Source organism: Mobula hypostoma, chromosome 7, assembly GCF_963921235.1.
Source record: "Mobula hypostoma chromosome 7, sMobHyp1.1, whole genome shotgun sequence".
NCBI lineage: Eukaryota > Metazoa > Chordata > Chondrichthyes > Myliobatiformes > Myliobatidae > Mobula > Mobula hypostoma.
Genome location: NC_086103.1, coordinates 149,496,144 through 149,514,090, shown reverse-complemented (window position 1 = coordinate 149,514,090; position 17,947 = coordinate 149,496,144). Strand labels below are relative to the sequence as shown.

General features: G+C 46.0%; 1 protein-coding gene across 1 annotated transcript in view; it reads right to left on the bottom strand.

Annotated features, from left to right (window-relative positions):
* The window catches only part of LOC134349651 (mesenteric estrogen-dependent adipogenesis protein-like), a 49,700-nt gene that overhangs the window by 21,954 nt on the left and 9,799 nt on the right, over window positions 1-17,947 (bottom strand). The gene's annotated exons all lie outside the window — the stretch shown is intronic.

Genomic DNA, 17,947 nt, shown 5'->3' with positions numbered 1-17,947 from the left:
ACCAGCCACTATGATATTTCCCTTGGCTGGGAATCTATAAGCAGGAGATATGGTGTCAAGGCAAGCTGTTGATCATTCAGGACTGAGCCTAGAATAAAAACCTTCAATCAGAGGTTGAACAACATCTAGAATTCCCTACACAAGTTGCCATGGGGAGTCGGTCAACCAGTATACCCTGAACAGTCACTCAATTGAAAACAAAAGCCGCCTGGTTAGTTTAGGAAAGTTGTGCTGAGGTAAATCTGTCATATACAGCAGGTACAGTAAGGAACTTTGTTTTGCATGCCACATGTATAGATAATTGCATCACATCACTACTTTGATGTGGTGTAGGGAAAAACAATAAAAGAATACAGAGTAAAGAGCAGTTCCAGAGAAAGTGTAGTGCAGGCAGACAATAAACTGTAAGGCCATGACAAGGTGGATTGTGAGGTCAAGAATCTGTCTTATCGTACTAAAGAACCATTCAAAAATAGTCTTATAGCAGTGGATAGTAGCTGTCCTCGTGCCTAGTGGTACGTGCTTTCGGGTTTTTCTATCTTCCACTCAATGGGAGAGGGGAGAAGAAAGAATTCAGGGGTGAGTGGGGTCTTTGATTATGGTGATGGCTTTACTAAGGCAGTGAGAAGTGTAAACAAGCTCTATGGAGAGAGGGGCTTAGTTTCTGTGGGTGTGCTAAGCTGTGCCTGCAACTTCGCAGTTTCCTGTGGTGTTGGAAAGAGCAGTTGCTATACCAAGTCATGATGTATCCAGACAGGATGCTTTCTATGGTGCACCGAAAGAAATTGTGAGGATTAACCGGGATATCTTGAATTTCAACCTTGCGTTCAAGGTCAGTAAGAACAAGGAATCGATTGTGGACTTCTGGAAAGGGAAGTTGTTGGAACACAGACCAGTCCTTGTCAAGAGGTCAATAATGGAAAGGGTGAGCTGTTTCAAGTTCCTGGGAGTCAATATCTCAGCAGATCTATCCTGGGCCCAACATATTGATGCAATCAGGAAGAAGGCAGGCCCGCAGCTATATTTCATTAGGAGTTTGAGGAAATTTGGCATGTTACCAAAGATTCTAGCAAATTTCTAGAGATATGCCGTGAAGACAATTCTAACTGATTGCATCAAAATCTGATATGGCGGGACCTAGTCACAGGATCAGAAAAAGCTGCAGAGAGTTGTAAACTCAGCCAGTTCCATCATGCCCACTAACCTCCCCACCAATGAGATCTTCAATAGACGATGCCTCAAAAAAAAGTAATATTCATCATTAGGAAGACTCCATCTTCCTCTCACCCCCCCATCCCTGAACACCCCAAACCTCCCTTCTCCTCAGACACTACCAATCCCATCCTCCCCTCTAATCCCAGCTCTCATCCCTGCCGGGTCTTCTCCATTTGCTCTGACATTCCCCTCCCTGAGGAAAAACATTCTGTGCTCAGTCAGAGCCTCACTTTTGTCCCCCGCATCCACACCTCAGCGAGTTCTGAGCCCGCCATGAGCTGTTCTTCCGCCACCTCCATAGTAGACTGGCGTACTGACCTCCATCTTGCTGAGGCCCAGCACCAACTCACAGTCACCTCCTCTTACCCCTCAAATAGGACCCCATTAAGGAGCACCAGGCCATTGCCTCCCACACCATCACTGACCTTATTAGCTCTGGGGATCTCCCATCCACTGCCAGCAACCTCATAGTTCCCGCACCTCACACCTCCTGTTTCTACCTCCTACTCAAGATCCACAAATCGGCTTGTCCAGGCAGACCCATTGTTTCACCTTGTTTCTGCCCCACTGAACTCATATCTGCATACGTCGACTCTTTCTTATCCCCATTAGTTCAGTCCCTTCCTACCTACATCCATGACTCTTTACATGCTCTGGATCTTTTCAGTGATTTCAGGTTCCCTGGCCCCCATCATCTTATTTTTACTATGGATGTCCAGTCCCAATACACCTCCATCCCCCACCAGGAAGGCCTCAAAGCTCTCTGTATCTTTCTGGATACCAGACCCAACCAGTTCCCCTCCACCACCACTCTCCTCCGCCTAGCAGAACTTGTCCTTTGGCTCCTCCCCCTTCCTTCAAGCAAAAGGTGTAGCCATGGGCACTCACATGGGTCCCAGCTATGCCTGCCTTTTTGTCGGCCTCGTGGAACAGTCTATGTTTCAAGCTTACACTGGTGTCCGTCCCTCACTTTTCCTATGCTACATTAACGACTGCATTGGTGCTGCTTCCTGCACCCATGTGAAACTCATTGACCTCATCAACTTTCCACTCTGCCCTCAAGTTTACCTGGTCCATTTCTGACACATCTCTTCCCTTTCTCAATCTCACTGTCTCTATCTCTGGAGATAGCTTACCTACTGATGAGTATTATAAACCCATGGACTCTCACAGCTACCTGGACTACACCTCTTTCTGCCTTTTATTTGTAAAAATGCCATCATCTTCTCTCAATTCCTCCATCTCCACCGCATCTGCTCTAAGGATGAGGCTTTTCATTCCAGAATGAAGGCGATGTCCTCCTTTTTCATAGAAAGGAACTTCCCTTCCTCCACCATCAATGTTACCCTCAACTGCATCTCTTCCATTTCATGCGTGTCTGCTCTTACCCCGTGCTCCTGCCACCTACCAGGGATAGGGTTCCTCTTGTCCTCACTTACCATGCCACCAGCCTCCGCGTCCAGCACATAATTCTCCAGAACTCCCGCCGTCTCCAACAGGATCCCACCACCAAACACACCTTTCCCTCCCCCACTTTATGCATTCCTCTGGGATTGCTCCCTTTGCGACTCCCTTGTCCATTCATCCCGCCCCACTGATCTCCCTCTTGGCAATCACCCTCGCGTGTGGAACAAGTACTACACCTCCCCCTACACCTCTTCCCTCACTACCATTCAGGGCCCCAAAGAGTCCTTCCAGGTGAGGCGACACTTCACCTGCTAGTCTGTTCGGGTCATATACTGTGTCCGGTGCTCCTGGTGTGGCCTCCTGTATATCGGTGAAGACCCGACTTAGATTGGGAAACCATTTCGCCGAACACCTATGCTCCATCTGCCAGAACCAGCAGGATCTCCCAGTGGCCACCCATTTTAATTCCACTTCTCATTCCGATATGTCAGTCCATGGCCTCCTCTACTGTTGCCATGAGGCCACATTCAACCTGGGAGGAGCAGTACCTTATATTCTGTCTGGCAACAACCTTTCGGTAATGCATCCCCCCACCACTTCACGATTCCCCATCCCTCTCCCCCCCGCCCCACCCCACCTTTTAAATCTACTCCTCATTATTTTTCCCCCAGCGCCACTGAAGGGTCTCTGCCCTAAACATCGACTACTTTTTTTCCATCAGTGCTGCCTGGCCTGCTGAGTTCCTCCAGTATTGTGTGTGTGTTGCATCCATCATTAAGGACTCCCTCTTCTCTACTACCACTGGAGGAATTTGACAAACACGCTCAATGTTTGAGGGACAGCTTCTTCCCCTCTGCTATCAGATTTCTGAACAGACAGTGAACTGACGAACACCACCTCATGATCTTTGAACTATTTATTCAACTTTTAACATATATTTCTCATTGTAATTTATAGTATATGTATTGCACTGTACTAACGCCACAAAACAACAAATTTCATGACATGCGTCAGTGATTCTGAAATAAAAAGGAGGCACTGGTGTGCTTTCTTGACCAACTATTATTGCACAGTGCAGCAGATGCAAGGGATGAAATGACCCATTTTTACTCTTATTACTTACAGATTGTTCATTGTCTATGGAATAAATGGATGCTAAAAATTTAGCCTCATAGCAAAGAAAGGAAATGTTAATAAATTATGATTACTGGTTAATAAACAAAGGTAAAAGACAACTTAGCCTTCCAGTCAGAACAGACCACCCTGTACGGCAGGCTAAAAATATATCCTGAACGTTTAACAGGAACAGAGTAGATCGTTTGTGTTGATGCTCACATTTAGTCAGCAAGACACTGTGAGCAGGAGCATCAGTTCACGTTTTCAGGATCTTATAATATAGGGGCCTTGCAATGGGATGGTAGTGGAGTTGCAGAGTCCAGGAGCTTTGGAAGCACAGTTGTAAGGTTCTGGGATTTCAGACTTGAATTCTCAGCACCAATTATGCTCCTTCATTAATCTATGTCAGGAATGTGTGCACTGGCAATACTTCGCAAAGGTTTATCACTCCACAAATATACAACCATTCCAAGTACAGGTAATGTACTAACAGTAAGATTGAAATTCAAGCGAAACAGAGAACATCATTTACCTTTTTCAGCAGTCTCTCAATTCTGAGAGTGACTTTTGTTTGCATGGTCCTGAGTGGGAATTGTAGTCTCTTGCAATGATGGTGGTTAACAGGGTAGGATGATGGTAAATTGGGAGGAAGTGTACTCCACCTACTTAGTAATCTATCTGCACAAGAGCTCAGTGTACGTGGTTTCAGGAGTTGGGTGTCAGGCACATGATGAACAAGTTCACAAAGTCACTCAAATTGGTGCTTTAATCTTCCACACCATTGACTGAGAATCACGGTGGTATAAGAGGCCACTTGTCCCATCATGTCCCATCATGTCCCATCCAGTTCTCAATTGAGTATCTCAGTCAATCCCATTTCCCCAGTCTTCAGTGGATTCCCATAATTTAATTTTTTCTCAAGTGCCTCTCCAATTCTCCTTTCAAAAATATAAATTGACCACATTTCTGATCATTGTTATAGGCGAGAAGATCCAGATAACATCCATTCCCTCCATAAATTTAGCACTTCTTCAAGATGTATATTCCTGCATCTTTTTTCTCAGTGATTGGGAAAACATAGTGCACATTCCAAAAGCCATTGCACCACATACATTATACTTCAAAAGAAAAATAATGGGACAAGGAAGAAAATCATAAGGAAATCGCATCTAATGACAACCCCTGACCTGTTATTTTTAGAACTGTAGGTGCTAAATGCCACAAATCCACTTGTGTATTCAGTACAAATGAAATGAGTTTGAGAAGATGCATCTGAGCCAAGAAATCAAAACTGATATTTTATCTTCTATTTACTTATGATGATGTCAAAATGGTTGTTGTGATGCGTCTAGTTGGTAGTGTAGTAGGTAGTGCTTGTCGCTCTCACTTTCAGCTTCCACCGTTGGCTAGCAGTCTCGCGAGAAAGAGAGCTAATGTGTAACCCTCTCCCTGCCAGTACTTAGTCTCTCCAACAGCAAGCTTCATGTAGTGCTTCCTTGCTGGCGACACACGGAATAGACCTCCTTTCGGACTCAGGCTAAATTACAGAGGACGGGAAGGAGGTCTGGCACCTGCACACGTAGCCTGCAGGCCCACTGGTGTGTGGGTATGCCCTGGTGCTCATGGACCAGATCCCCAGCTATGGATAAATAGCCCCACTACCTTGTCGGCAGCCTCAGGAGAGACGAAGACAACAGGAGTAAACCGAGATGGTAAATCCAGAGTGGAGTCCCTAAGGCGGCTGGATGTCATTGAACATCCTTCTGGCAGATCCTGCAGCTGAGCTGGTGCCAAACATATTGCTTCATAGCTTTCTTTTGGACTAGACTGGTGAGGCCTAGAGGGGGATCTTGACCACTGGGCACCTCATAATCTCTGTACCTTCCGCACAGGCTTGTGATGATGATGATCATCACCCATTGTCCTTCGAGACAGGTGGATGTCAACCAACCTATGCTGATAATTCTGAAAACTACTTCCATCTCACAGGGTGTATACCAATTACATTAACTCTTTTTCCAACAACCAGGTCAAACAGGTTAGTCCATATCATCTGCTAAGTGCATTGTATTTCTGCCAACAATTCATCCATTCACTTCCAGTCCAAAGATCTTAACGAATGCCAGACAGCTTTGAGAAGTGTCAGTTTGACTGATCAGACCATGTGAGTAGGAATGCTAAATAATTGTTTCAGGGTGATGAGCAAAAGGGGGAGTCCATTGGGATGATGTTGACAGGGTGTGTGGTGCTGTAGCTGGTGTTTCAATCCTCAGAAGTGGTTGTATTTGGGTTAGACATTAAGTCAAAATGGAAAAATAACAAATTGGCCTACTGTGGTTGTCTAATATTAATGGGAAATACGAATGATTGGGCAATCAATCAATCCACTTAAAGGAGAAGTCTTTCGTTGAAACAGAGAAAACCTACAGCACAATACAAGCCCTTCGGCCCACAATGCTGTGCCAAACATGTACTTACTTAGAAATTACCTAAGGTTACCCATAGCCCTCTATTTCTCTAAGCTCAATGTACCTATCCAGGAGTCTCTTAAAACAGCGGTACCTAACCACCAGGCTGCAGACCGGTACCGGGCCACAATGCATGTGCTACCGGGCCGCGAGGAAACGATATGAGTCAGCTGCACCTTTCCTCATTCCCTGTCACGCACTGTTGAACTTGAACATAGGGTTTCCAACGGTCCCGTATTTGCCGGGACATCCCGTATACTGGGCTAAATTGGTTTCTCCCATTCTGGGACCGCCCTTGTCCTGTATTTCTCCCGCTAAAGTAGAGCGTTCCTAAGAAACCTTTCGTGCCGAAATGGCATAAAGTGAAGAAGCAATCACCATTAATTTATATGGGAAAAATTTCTGAGCGTTCCAGATCCAAAAAAATAACCTACTAAATCATACCAAGTAATACATAAAACCAAAAATAACACTAACATATAGTAAAAGCGGGAATGATATGATAAATACACAGCCTATATAAAGTAGAAATAATGTATGTACAGTGTAGTTGGGAAGATTAAGCCGAAACCGATTTGTGGGGAAAAAAATCAGCACGTACGCGCATGCGCACATCACATATGCACACGTCACGCATGCGCACACAGGTGCTCGCGCAAGGCTTCATGGTCATGATAGTCTTTCCTGGGGTAAACACAAGTGTCCCAGGATTTGTCTGCTACTTTGTCCCTTATTTGGGAGTGAGAAAGTTGGCAACCCTAACGGTAAAAGATACGTTGAGGTGAGGTTAACCCTACTTGAACAGCACCCCCGGGTCGGCCGGTCCGCAAGAATATTGTCAATATTAAACCAGTCTGCAATGCAAAAAAGGTTGGGGACCCCTGTCTTAAAAGACTCTCTTGTATCCGCCTACACCACCATTGCTGGCAGCCCATTCCACGCACTCAACACTCGCTGCATAAAAAACTTACCCCTGGCATCTCCTCTATACCTACTTCCAAGCAGCTTAAAACTGTGTCCTCTCATGTTAGCCATTTCAGCACTGAGAAAAAGCCTCTGACTATCCACACGATCAATGCCTGTCAACATCGTATACACCTCTATCAGGTCACCTCTCATCCTCAGGCGCTCCAAGGAAAAAAAGGCCAAGTTCACTCAACCTATTCACATAAGGCATGCTCCCCAATCCAGGCAACATCCTTGTAAATCTCCTGTGCACCCTTTCTATGGTTTCCACATCCTTCCTGTAGTAAGGTGACCAGAACTGAGCACCGTACTCCAAATGGGACCTGACCAGGGTCCTATATAGCTGTAACATTACCTCTCAGCTCCTAAACTCAATCCCACAGTTGCTGAAGGCCAATGCACCGTATGTCTTCTTAACCACACAGTCAACCTGCGCAGCAGCTTTGAGTGACCTATGGACTCGGTCCCTGAGATCCCTCTGATCCTCCACACTGCCAAGCGTCTTACCATTAGTACTATATACTACCATCATATCTGACCTACCAAAATGAACCACTTCACACTTACCTGGGTTGAACTCCATCTGCCACTTCTCAGCCCAGTTTTGCATCCTATCGATGTCCCACTATAACCTCTGACAGCCCTCCACACTATCTACAACACTCCCAACCTTTGTGTCATCAGCAAATTTATTAACCCATCCCTCCAGTTCCTCATCCAGGTCATCTATAAAAATCATGAAGAGGAGGGTCCCAGAACAGATCCCTGAGGCACACCACTGGTCACCAACCTCCATGCAGAATCTACAACCACTCTTTGCCTTCTGTGGGCGAGCCAATTCTGGATCCACAGCACAAGGTCCCCTTGGATCACATGCCTCCTTACTTTCTCAATAAGCCTTACATGGGGTACCTTATCAAATGCCTTGCTGAAATCCATATATACTACATCTACTGCTCTACCTTCATCAATGTGTTTAGTCACATCCTCAAAAATTCAATCAGGCTTGTAAGGCACGACCTGCCTTTGACAAAGCCATGCTGACTATTCCTAATCATATTATGCTTCTCCAAATGTTCATAAATCCTGCCTCTCAGGATCTTTTCCAACAACTTACCAACCACTGAAGACTCACTGGTCTATAATTTGCTGGGCCATCTCTACTCCCTTTCGTGAATAAGGGAACAACATCTACAACCCTCCAATCCTCCGGAACCGCTCCCGTCCCCACTGATGATGCAAAGATCATCGCCAGAGGCTCAGCAATCTGCTCCCTCACTTTGCACAGTAGCCTGGGGTACATCTCGTCCAGTCCCGGTGACTTATCCAACTTGATGCTTTCCAAAAGGTCCAGCACATCCTCTTTCTTAATCCACAGTAAGTTATCCCTACATTCACCAAAGTTCTTTTCAGTAGTGAATACTGAAGCAAAGTATTCATTAGGTACCTCTGCTATCTCCTTCGGTTCCATACACACTTTTCCCCTGTCACACTTGATTGGTCCTATTCTCTCACGTCTTATCCTCTTGCTCTTCACATACTTGTAGAATGCCTTGGGATTTTCCTTAATCCTGCTCACTAGGGCCTTTTCATGGCCCCTTCTGGCTCTTCTAATTTCATTCTTAAGCTCCTTCCTGCTAGCCTTATAATCTTATAGATCTCTATCATTACCTAGTTTTTTTGAACCTTTTGTAAGCTTTCCTCTTCTTCTTGACTAGATTTACAACAGCCTTTGTACACCATAGTTCCTGTACCCTACCATCCTTTCCATCTCATCAGAAAGTACCTATGCAGAACCCGACGCAAATATCCCCTGAACGTTTGCCACGTTTCTTCCGTATGATTCCTTGAGAACATCTGTTCCCAATTTATGCTTCCAAGTTCCTGCCTGATAGCTTCATACTTCCCCTTACTCCAATTAAACATTTTCCTAACTATTCCTATCCCTGTCCAATGCAATGGTAAAGGAGATAGAATTGTGATCACTATCTCCAAAATGCTCTCCCACTGAAAGATCTGACACCTGACCAGGTTCATTTCCCAATACCAGATCAAGTACAGCCTCTCCTCTTGTTGGCTTATCTACATATTGTCCCAAGAAACCTTCCTGAACACTCCTAACAAACTACACCCCATCTAAACCCCTAAGCTCTAGTGAAATGCCAATCAATATTTGGGAAATTAATATTTCCCACCACGACAACCCTGTTATTATTCCACCTTTCCAGAATCTGTCTCCCTATCTGCTCCTCGATGTCCCTATTACTATTGGGTGGTCTATAAAAAACACCCAGTAGAGTTATTGACCCCTTCCTGTTTCTAACTTCCACCCACAGAGACTCTGTGGACAATCCCTCCATGACATCCTCCTTTTCTGCAGCCGTGACACTATCTCTGATCAGCAGTGCCACGCCCCCACCTCTTTTGCCTCCCTCCCTGTCCTTTCTGAAACATCTATAGCCTGGCACTCGAAGTAACCATTCCTGCCTCTGAGCCATCCAAGTCTCTGTAATGGCCACAACATCACAGCTCCACCTAAGCTCATCTGCTTTGTTCATGATGCTTCTTACATTAAAGTAGACACATCTCAAACTATCGGTCTGAGTGTATCCCTTCTCTATCACCTGCCAGTCCTCCCTCTCACACCGCCTACATGCTTTCTCTATTTGTGAGCCAACAGCCCCTTCCTCCGTCTCTTCAGTTTGGTTCCCACATCCCAGCAATTCTACTTTAAACTCTCCCCAATAGCCTTAGCAAATCTTCCTGCCAGGATATTGGTCCCTTTGGATTCAAGTGCAACTCGTCCTCTTAGTACAGGTCATGCCTGCCCCAAAAGAGGTCCCAATGATGCAGAAATCTGAACCTCTGTCCCCTGCTCCAATCCCTCAACCACGCATTTATCCTCCACCTCACTCTATTCCTACACTCACTGTCGCATGGCACAGGCAATAATCCCGAGATTACTACCTTTGTGGTCCTGCTTCTCAACTTCCTTCCTAACTCCCGGTAATCTGTTTTCAGGACTTCCTCCCTTTTCCTACCTATGTCGTTGGTACCAATATGTACTATGACCTCTGGCTGTTCTCCTTCCCACTCCAGGATATCGTGAACGTGATCGGAAACATCCCAGACCCTGGCACCTGGGAGGCAAACTACCATCAGTGTTTCTTTCCTGCATCCACAGGATCACCTGTCTGACCCCCTAACTATAGAGTCCCCCTATTACTGCTACCTTCTTCCTTTCCCTACCCTTCTGAGCCACAGGGCCAGACTCTGTGCCAGAGGTATAGCAACTGTCACTTCCCCCAGGTAGGCCATCCCCCCCCCAACAGTACTCAAACAGGACTACTTATTGTTAAGGGGGACAGCCACAGGGGTACTCTCTAGTACCTGTTCCTTGTCCTTCCCTCTCCTGTCTATTACCCACTTGTCTGTCTCCCAAGGCCCCAGTGTGACTACTTGCCTATAGCTCCTCTCTCTCACCTCCTCACTTTCTCTGACCAGACGAAGGTCAACGAGCTGCAGCTCCAGTTCCTTAACCCAGTTCCTACGGTGCTGCAGCTCGACGCACCTGGCGCAGATATTTCATTAACTATCTAGACGGGATAAACTTCCGTTAAGACGGCAGCACAGGCAAATGCAGCTGCCTCTCGGAGGCCAACAAAAGATGCCTTTTTCCTTCGCACAATTAGTTTTTTTATGATCCAAAGACAATTCTACTCTAAGAACATCGGGTATTGCAGAGCTACTCCATCAGTGAGCTACTTGTTGATAGGAGTAGCTGGACTGGTGTTGGCGGCGGAGCCAACCAAGGTGTCGAAGGTGTCGAAGGGCTGCAGGCCGAGTTGCTGCCACTACTCAGAAGCAGTGTAACCACGGGAGATTGTCTCAGACATTTCATCTGCGATTGCAAGACTCTGTTGGGCATTGATAATGTAAGTTGCCACAGGCCTGTTACCCTTGTCTGGTGGAGGAGACAGTCGACAAAGGAGCTGTGTGGCCTCAGTTGTAGTGAGAACTAGGCCACAAGCCTTGGGCATGCCTGCTGCTGCGGACAAAGTGAGAGATACGGAAGCCCTAAAGCATGGCTGAGTTCATCTGGAGCCTGGCTGTGGTAAACCATATATATGTTGTAACTGGTTAACTGTCTGGACACGCCTCTCTGCTGACTGCCCCTGTGGCTTCTCTCACAGATTCCTGTATAAAGGTGTTTTTGCCTTGCCCCTCCTCCTCAGTCCAGGGGCAGACACTCACCATGGAGGTCGTATTGTACAGCGAATAAAAGCCTTTCAGTATTTTACCCAACTTCAGTCTTTTGGAGTTATTGAAGGTGCGCTTCACTGGCCTCTCCCGTGTTCATATGGTTAATGATAGGCTGTATTGCGTGCGTCTGTACACGGTCAAGAGACTGTACCATTGATTGCTGGACATTGTTGCTCAGGGTGTTGGCCTATATATGATTTTTTTCAAGTGAATATGCTCAATATTTTGAATTATGTTACTCACTATTTTTGAATATTTGCTTGCAATTTGGAATGCTTTGCACCTTGGCCCCAGAGGAACACCGTCTTGTTCAGCTGTATCTATGCATTGTTTGAATGATAATTGAACTTGATTTGATCTTAAAGGAGCATGCTTTGGTTTTATTCCTTCTTTGACAGCCTGAGTTCCTGACAGCATTAAAGCTATAAGGGAATAAGGTCTGTTGTGTACCTCAGATCTGAGGGCCAAAAAGGAGCAGAGATTCTTCCCCTCAGCTACAGTGCATCCTGTTAATCCCCTCAAAGATCAGATCCCACTGCAGTGCTCCTATCTTCTTGGTATCCTCCTCAGTTCCACATCATCTTCTGCATTTGGAGCTCTTTAGCATCACCACCACCACCTCCTAATCATTTCAAGACCTTTCCAAACCTCTGTGATCTCTCCAATAAAACATGAACTATCCTCCTTCACCCTCTTTCCTTCCCTTGTCATCTCCCTGCAAGCACAAGGTCCAATTTCAAACAATTTCCCTTCTATTATGGAGATTTAATTCAATTATTGTCAGGGAGAGCCCAATAAAACACATTTATAACTTTATAATCATAAATATCTTTGAAGTACTGATTACCTCCAAAGTAACATCCTCAGTAAAACATAAATACTTCGCAAATTTAAATTTGGAACATTTGGGATGTTTTTGTTTATTGTCATTCAACCATGTATGCCACCAAATGAAACAAAGTTCCTCCGGACCAAGGTGCACAACAGAGTACATATAACTCACACGCAATACATACTACACAAATAAGTTAACAAATAATAAGGTGTATTTGTAACACAAGTCCAAAAGTAGACAGAATATGCTACTGGTGCTTCATAGGTGATGAGACCTGAATATTAGCAAGGAGTTCAGTAGTCTGATGCTTTAATGCAATCCTAACAATCCTTGTCCTAGCACTATGGTACCTCCTTTCTGATGGTTGGGGGTCAAAAAGATTATTGGATGGATGAGAGGGGTTATTGACATGCTAAGGGCACTGTGCATGCAGCAGTCCCGACAAGTATCTGGGATGGGTGGAGGAGAGACCCCAGTGATCCTCTCAGCAGACTTCACAATCTGTTGTAGGGACTTGGTCAGGACACTCTCAATGGCTCTTATATATTATCTTATAGACCATCATGCTATTCTATACTTCTATCAGATCATCTCTCAATCTGGTACATTCCAACAAATCAAGTCCTAGTGTACACAATCTCTGCTTGTAACTTAACTACCCCCCACCAGCAGTCCAGGAAATATCCTGGTAAACCTTTGGTGCACTCTTTCTAGTTCAATAAATTTTCTCCTAAACCAGGTGACCAAAACTCCACACAATACTTCAAGCACCGTCACAGTGATGTCTTTTATAACTGTAGCATTACTTCCCAAAGACCTTCTTCACCACCATGTCTACCTCTGACACCACTTACATCAGACTATGCACTTGTATTCCTAGGTCCCCCTATTCCACAATAGTACCCAAGGCCCCACTATACAATTCCTACACTGGTCTGATCTCTCAAAATGCAATATCTTACATTTATGTGAATTGAAAGCCCTTTGCCAATCCTCTGCTCACACACCAAACTGACCAATGAGATCAGGGAAGGCATTAAGTGGCTATCTCCTGTATTAGCAGATAATTAAAGGTGTATCCCTGCTACTAAATGCATAGTTCAGGACAAGTTTCCAAATATGTCATTTAACCTCCTGATTAGACCATGACAAAAGGGGTTCTGCTGTGGGAATGTGCAACAATGTATGTAAATATGTAATTCTGCATATTTATGACTGTATTCAGGTTATTGAAGTTAAATGGCCAAGTGGTTAAGGCGTCGGCCTAGTTATCTGAAGGTCGCTAGTTCGAGCCTTGGCTGATGCAGCGTGTTGTGTCCTTGAGCAAGGCACTTCACTACACATTGCTCTGCAACGACACCGGTGCCAAGCTGTATGGGTCCTAATGCCCTTCCCTTGGACAACATCGGTGGCGTGGAGAGGGGAGACTTGCAGCATAGGCAACCGCCTGTCTTCTATACAACCTTGCCCAGGCCTGCGCCCTGGAAACCTTCCAAGGCGCAAATCCATGGTCTCACGATACTAACGGATGCCTATTAGTATTAAAGTTAAGTAGGTGATATAGCTATTGAAACTGTAAATAATTCACTATTGTCTGTGCTTAAAAAACATAAAACATAATTTCACGAGAGTGAATTCTCTTGGACTCCCCTGAAGGTCGCAACAGGCCACTATTGCTGCCAGTTTATGAGGCTTTTGAGACCTCCGGCCAAAATATAACTTACAGGCCAACTTACAGCTGCTGTTTGAAGCTGAGAGGTGGTTACATTAGACAGCTACATTGCCCCACATCTTATGCCAGTTTGATATATCATGTAATAACAAATTCCTCATTCCTCCAGTCAAATTTTATCAGTTTCTTTGCTTCCATTTTCTTAACCTTGTCAAAACTTCACAATTAATCAGGGTCCTGCTGAAAGGCCTCGGTGCAAAATGTGGACACTACTCTTCGCCATAAATGCTGCCTGGCCTGCTGAGTTCCTCCAGCATTTTGTGTGTTGTTCACAATTAATCATCCTTGTATGTGCCAATTGAACAAAGGCTGTTAAGAACGTAGAACACCGTGCACCTGCTCTGTAATAAACACCAGAGATTCTGCAGGTGCAGGAAATCTAGAGCAACACACACAAAATGCTGGAGGAATTCAGCAAGTCAGGCAGCATTTTCAGAGGGGAATAAACAGCTGCTTTTTCCTGCCAGAACTCTTCCTCGGGACTGGAAGGTAGCAGAAACCAGAATAAGGAGAGAGGAGGATAAGCTAGCAGGTGATAGGTAGGACCAGGTGAGGGGGTGGATGGGTGGGTGGGGATGAAGTAAGAAGCTGGGAGGCGATAGGTAGGACCAGGTGAGGGTGTGGATGGGTGGGTGGGGGTTGAAGTAAGAAGCTGGGAGGCGATAGGTAGGACCAGGTGAGGGCGTGGATGGGTGGGTGGGGGTTGAAGTAAGAAGCTGGGAGGCGATAGGTAGGACCAGGTGAGGGCGTGGATGGGTGGGTGGGGGATGAAGTAAGAAGCTGGGAGGCGATAGGTAGGACCAGGTGAGGGGGTGGATGGGTGGGTGGGGGATGAAGTAAGAAGCTGGGAGGCGATAGGTAGGACCAGGTGAGGGCGTGGATGGGTGAGTGGGGGATGAAGTAAGAAGCTGGGAGGTGATAGGTTGGACCAAGTGAGGGGGTGGATGGGTGGGTGGGGGATGAAGTAAGAAGCTGGGAGGCGATAGGTAGGACCAGGTGAGGGCATGGATGGGTGGGTGGGGGGATGAAGTAAGAAGCTGGGAGGTGATAGGTAGGACCAGGTGAGGGGGTGGATGGGTGGGTGGGGGATGAAGTAAGAAGCTGGGAGGCGATAGGTAGGACCAGGTGAGGGGGTGGATGGGTGGGTGGGGGTTGAAGTAAGAAGCTGGGAGGTGATAGGTAGGACCAGGTGAGGGGGTGGATGGGTGGGTGGGGGATGAAGTAAGAAGCTGGGAGGCGATAGGTAGGACCAGGTGAGGGGGTGGATGGGTGGGTGGGGGTTGAAGTAAGAAGCTGGGAGGTGATAGGTAGGACCAGGTGAGGGGGTGGATGGGTGGGTGGGGGAGGAGGAAGAATGAAGCTGGGAGGCGATAGGTAGGACCAGGTGAGGGGGTGGATGGGTGGGTGGGGGAGGAGGAAGAAAGAAGCTGGGAGGTGATAGGTAGAAAAGGCAAAGAGACATAGGAGAAAGAATCTAATAGAAGACAGAGGTAATTGGAAGAAAGAGAAGGAGGAGGAAAACCAGAAGGGAGTGATGGGCAGGTGAGGTGAAGAGAATGAGTAACCAGACTGATGAATGGAGAAGGAGAGAATGGGGGTTGCGGGGATTACCAGAAATTAGAGAAATGCCATTAGGGTTGGAGACCATCCACACAGAGTATGACGTGTTGCTCCTCCAATCTGAGTGTGACCTCATCATGGCCATGGACAGACTTGTCAGAACGAGAATGGGAAGTGGAATCGAAACGGGTAGTCACTGGGAGATCCAGCCTCATGTGGCAGACAGAGCGAAGGTACTCGACAAAGTAGTCTCCCAATCTGTGTCGTGGAGTAGACCGCACTGGGAGCACAGAATACAACAGATGGCCCCAACAGACTTGCAGGTGAAATGTTACCTCATCTGGAAGCACTGTTTGGGGCCCCTGAGTGGTGGTGAGAGGGGAAGTGTTGGGACCAATGTAGCATTTGTCAGGTTGGGCAGAACAAGCCTAAAGAGAGAGATCTGTGGGGAGCGGCAAGTGGACAAGGAAGTAACATATAGAGTGATTCCCATGAGGAGGGAAAGATGTGTGTTTAGTGATAGGATCCTTTGGGCTGAAGGGCCTGCTGCCAATGCTGTTTGATTTTTACTCTATCGAAGTCACATCACTGAGTGCAGGCATCAAATCAGCCCAGCACAGTGGAAAACATAGCAGCTCTGCATGCTTCTGGTGGGTGTGGGTTGATGGGGAACGCCCTAGCAACACTGATATACTGTCTACTGAGACCTGAACTAACATCACTCAATGAGAAGCAAGTTGCCATCTAAAGCACTCAGAAAACATGCACAACGAAGCTTAATTTATGCAGATTTTTTTTATACTGCAGGGAAGTAGGCCCACACTGCTGCAGAACATTCAGTAACCATGGACACAGTACTGATTTGTACAGGATTGGGCAGGGTTAAGAAAACTAAGACTTGGACTCCAACTGACTTGTTCAGCTCACTGTACCTTCCAGCTCTAAGGTGATTCAAGTCCTTCGAGAAGAAACCAAGTGGTTTGCTTATCCTGTTTGGCAATTCCATCCCCTGGAACTTTGCAATTTTCCCCAATTCAATATACACTCAGTGCCCACTTTATTAGGTGCACCTGCTCATTAATTCAAATCTCTAATCAGCCAATCATGTGGCAGCAACTCAACGCATAAAAGCATGCAGACATGGTTAAGGGGTTCGGATTCAAAATATTTGAATGGGAATGAAATGTGATCTAAGTGACTGTGACCGTGGGATGATTGTTGGTGCCAGACAGGATAGTTTGAGTATCTCAGAAACTGCTGGTCTCCTGGGGTTTTCATGCACAAGTCTCTCGGGCCTACCGAGAATGGTGCAAAAAAAATCCAATGAGTGGCAGTTCTTGGGCAAAACACCTCGTTAACGAGAATGATCAGAGGAGAATGGCCAGACTGGTTCAAGCTGACAGTAATTCAAATGACCACAGGTTACAACAGTGGTGTGCAGAGGAGCACCACTGAACTCACAACACGTTGAACTTTGAAGTGGGTGGGCTACAGTAGCAGAAGACAAAGAACACACTCTCAGTGGCCACTTTATTAGGTACAGGATGTTACTGAGGGTAATAATTACTAGTCTTCCCCTTTCTCACCTTACTACACAAGAAGCCAGTTTGGCCTTCTAGCTGGAAGCAGAGGAAGCCAATTAGTCTAATTTCTTCTTTACCCTGTAATGTCTTCTCCTGCCCATTAACTCAATTTCGGCAATGCAGCCAACTCACTTATTATTTTTAAAAATGGGAGGAATCCTATGCAGTCAGAGAATATACACGCTCGACGTGGAAGGCACAAGAGGGTTGGGATTGGATCTGACTCTCCCAGCCTTAGGGCAGTGGCACTAGCTACTGTTTGCAAGATTTAGAGATAAGAAGTTTTTCAGCCTCAGTACAAAGCCAGCACTTGAACACCCTCCACATGAACTATTTCATTTTAATTTCCACTGTGGAATTTCACTAGGCATTTTCTGTAATGAACTAATGCTGGTTTTCCATATCACAGGCAAATTCAAATTAGGCACTTTTAATAAACAGAATTGCAAACAAGACAATTGAAGGGCGAGGCCCTAAATACAGCAAGGGAGAGCAGCTCAGGCATGAAGTTACTTAATGAGTCATTCCAGAAACTGTGAGCTGCAGATTCTAATAATTGAGGCAGTGCATGTGTGGGACTGCCTTCTAGGGTTTCCACATAATTGGGTTCAGCAGCTTGAACTGAGGTTGAAATATTTCACCAACAATGAGGAAAGTGTACAGGATGTAAATCACACGGGATCATGTCCTGATTGCACAAGGGGGTAAGCTTGTGTCATGAGTGGCACTTCAGCAACGGGTCACTGCCTGGGCATCCTAAAAATGGAACCGATCCTCAGTCTGGAGTGCTAACATAAACACA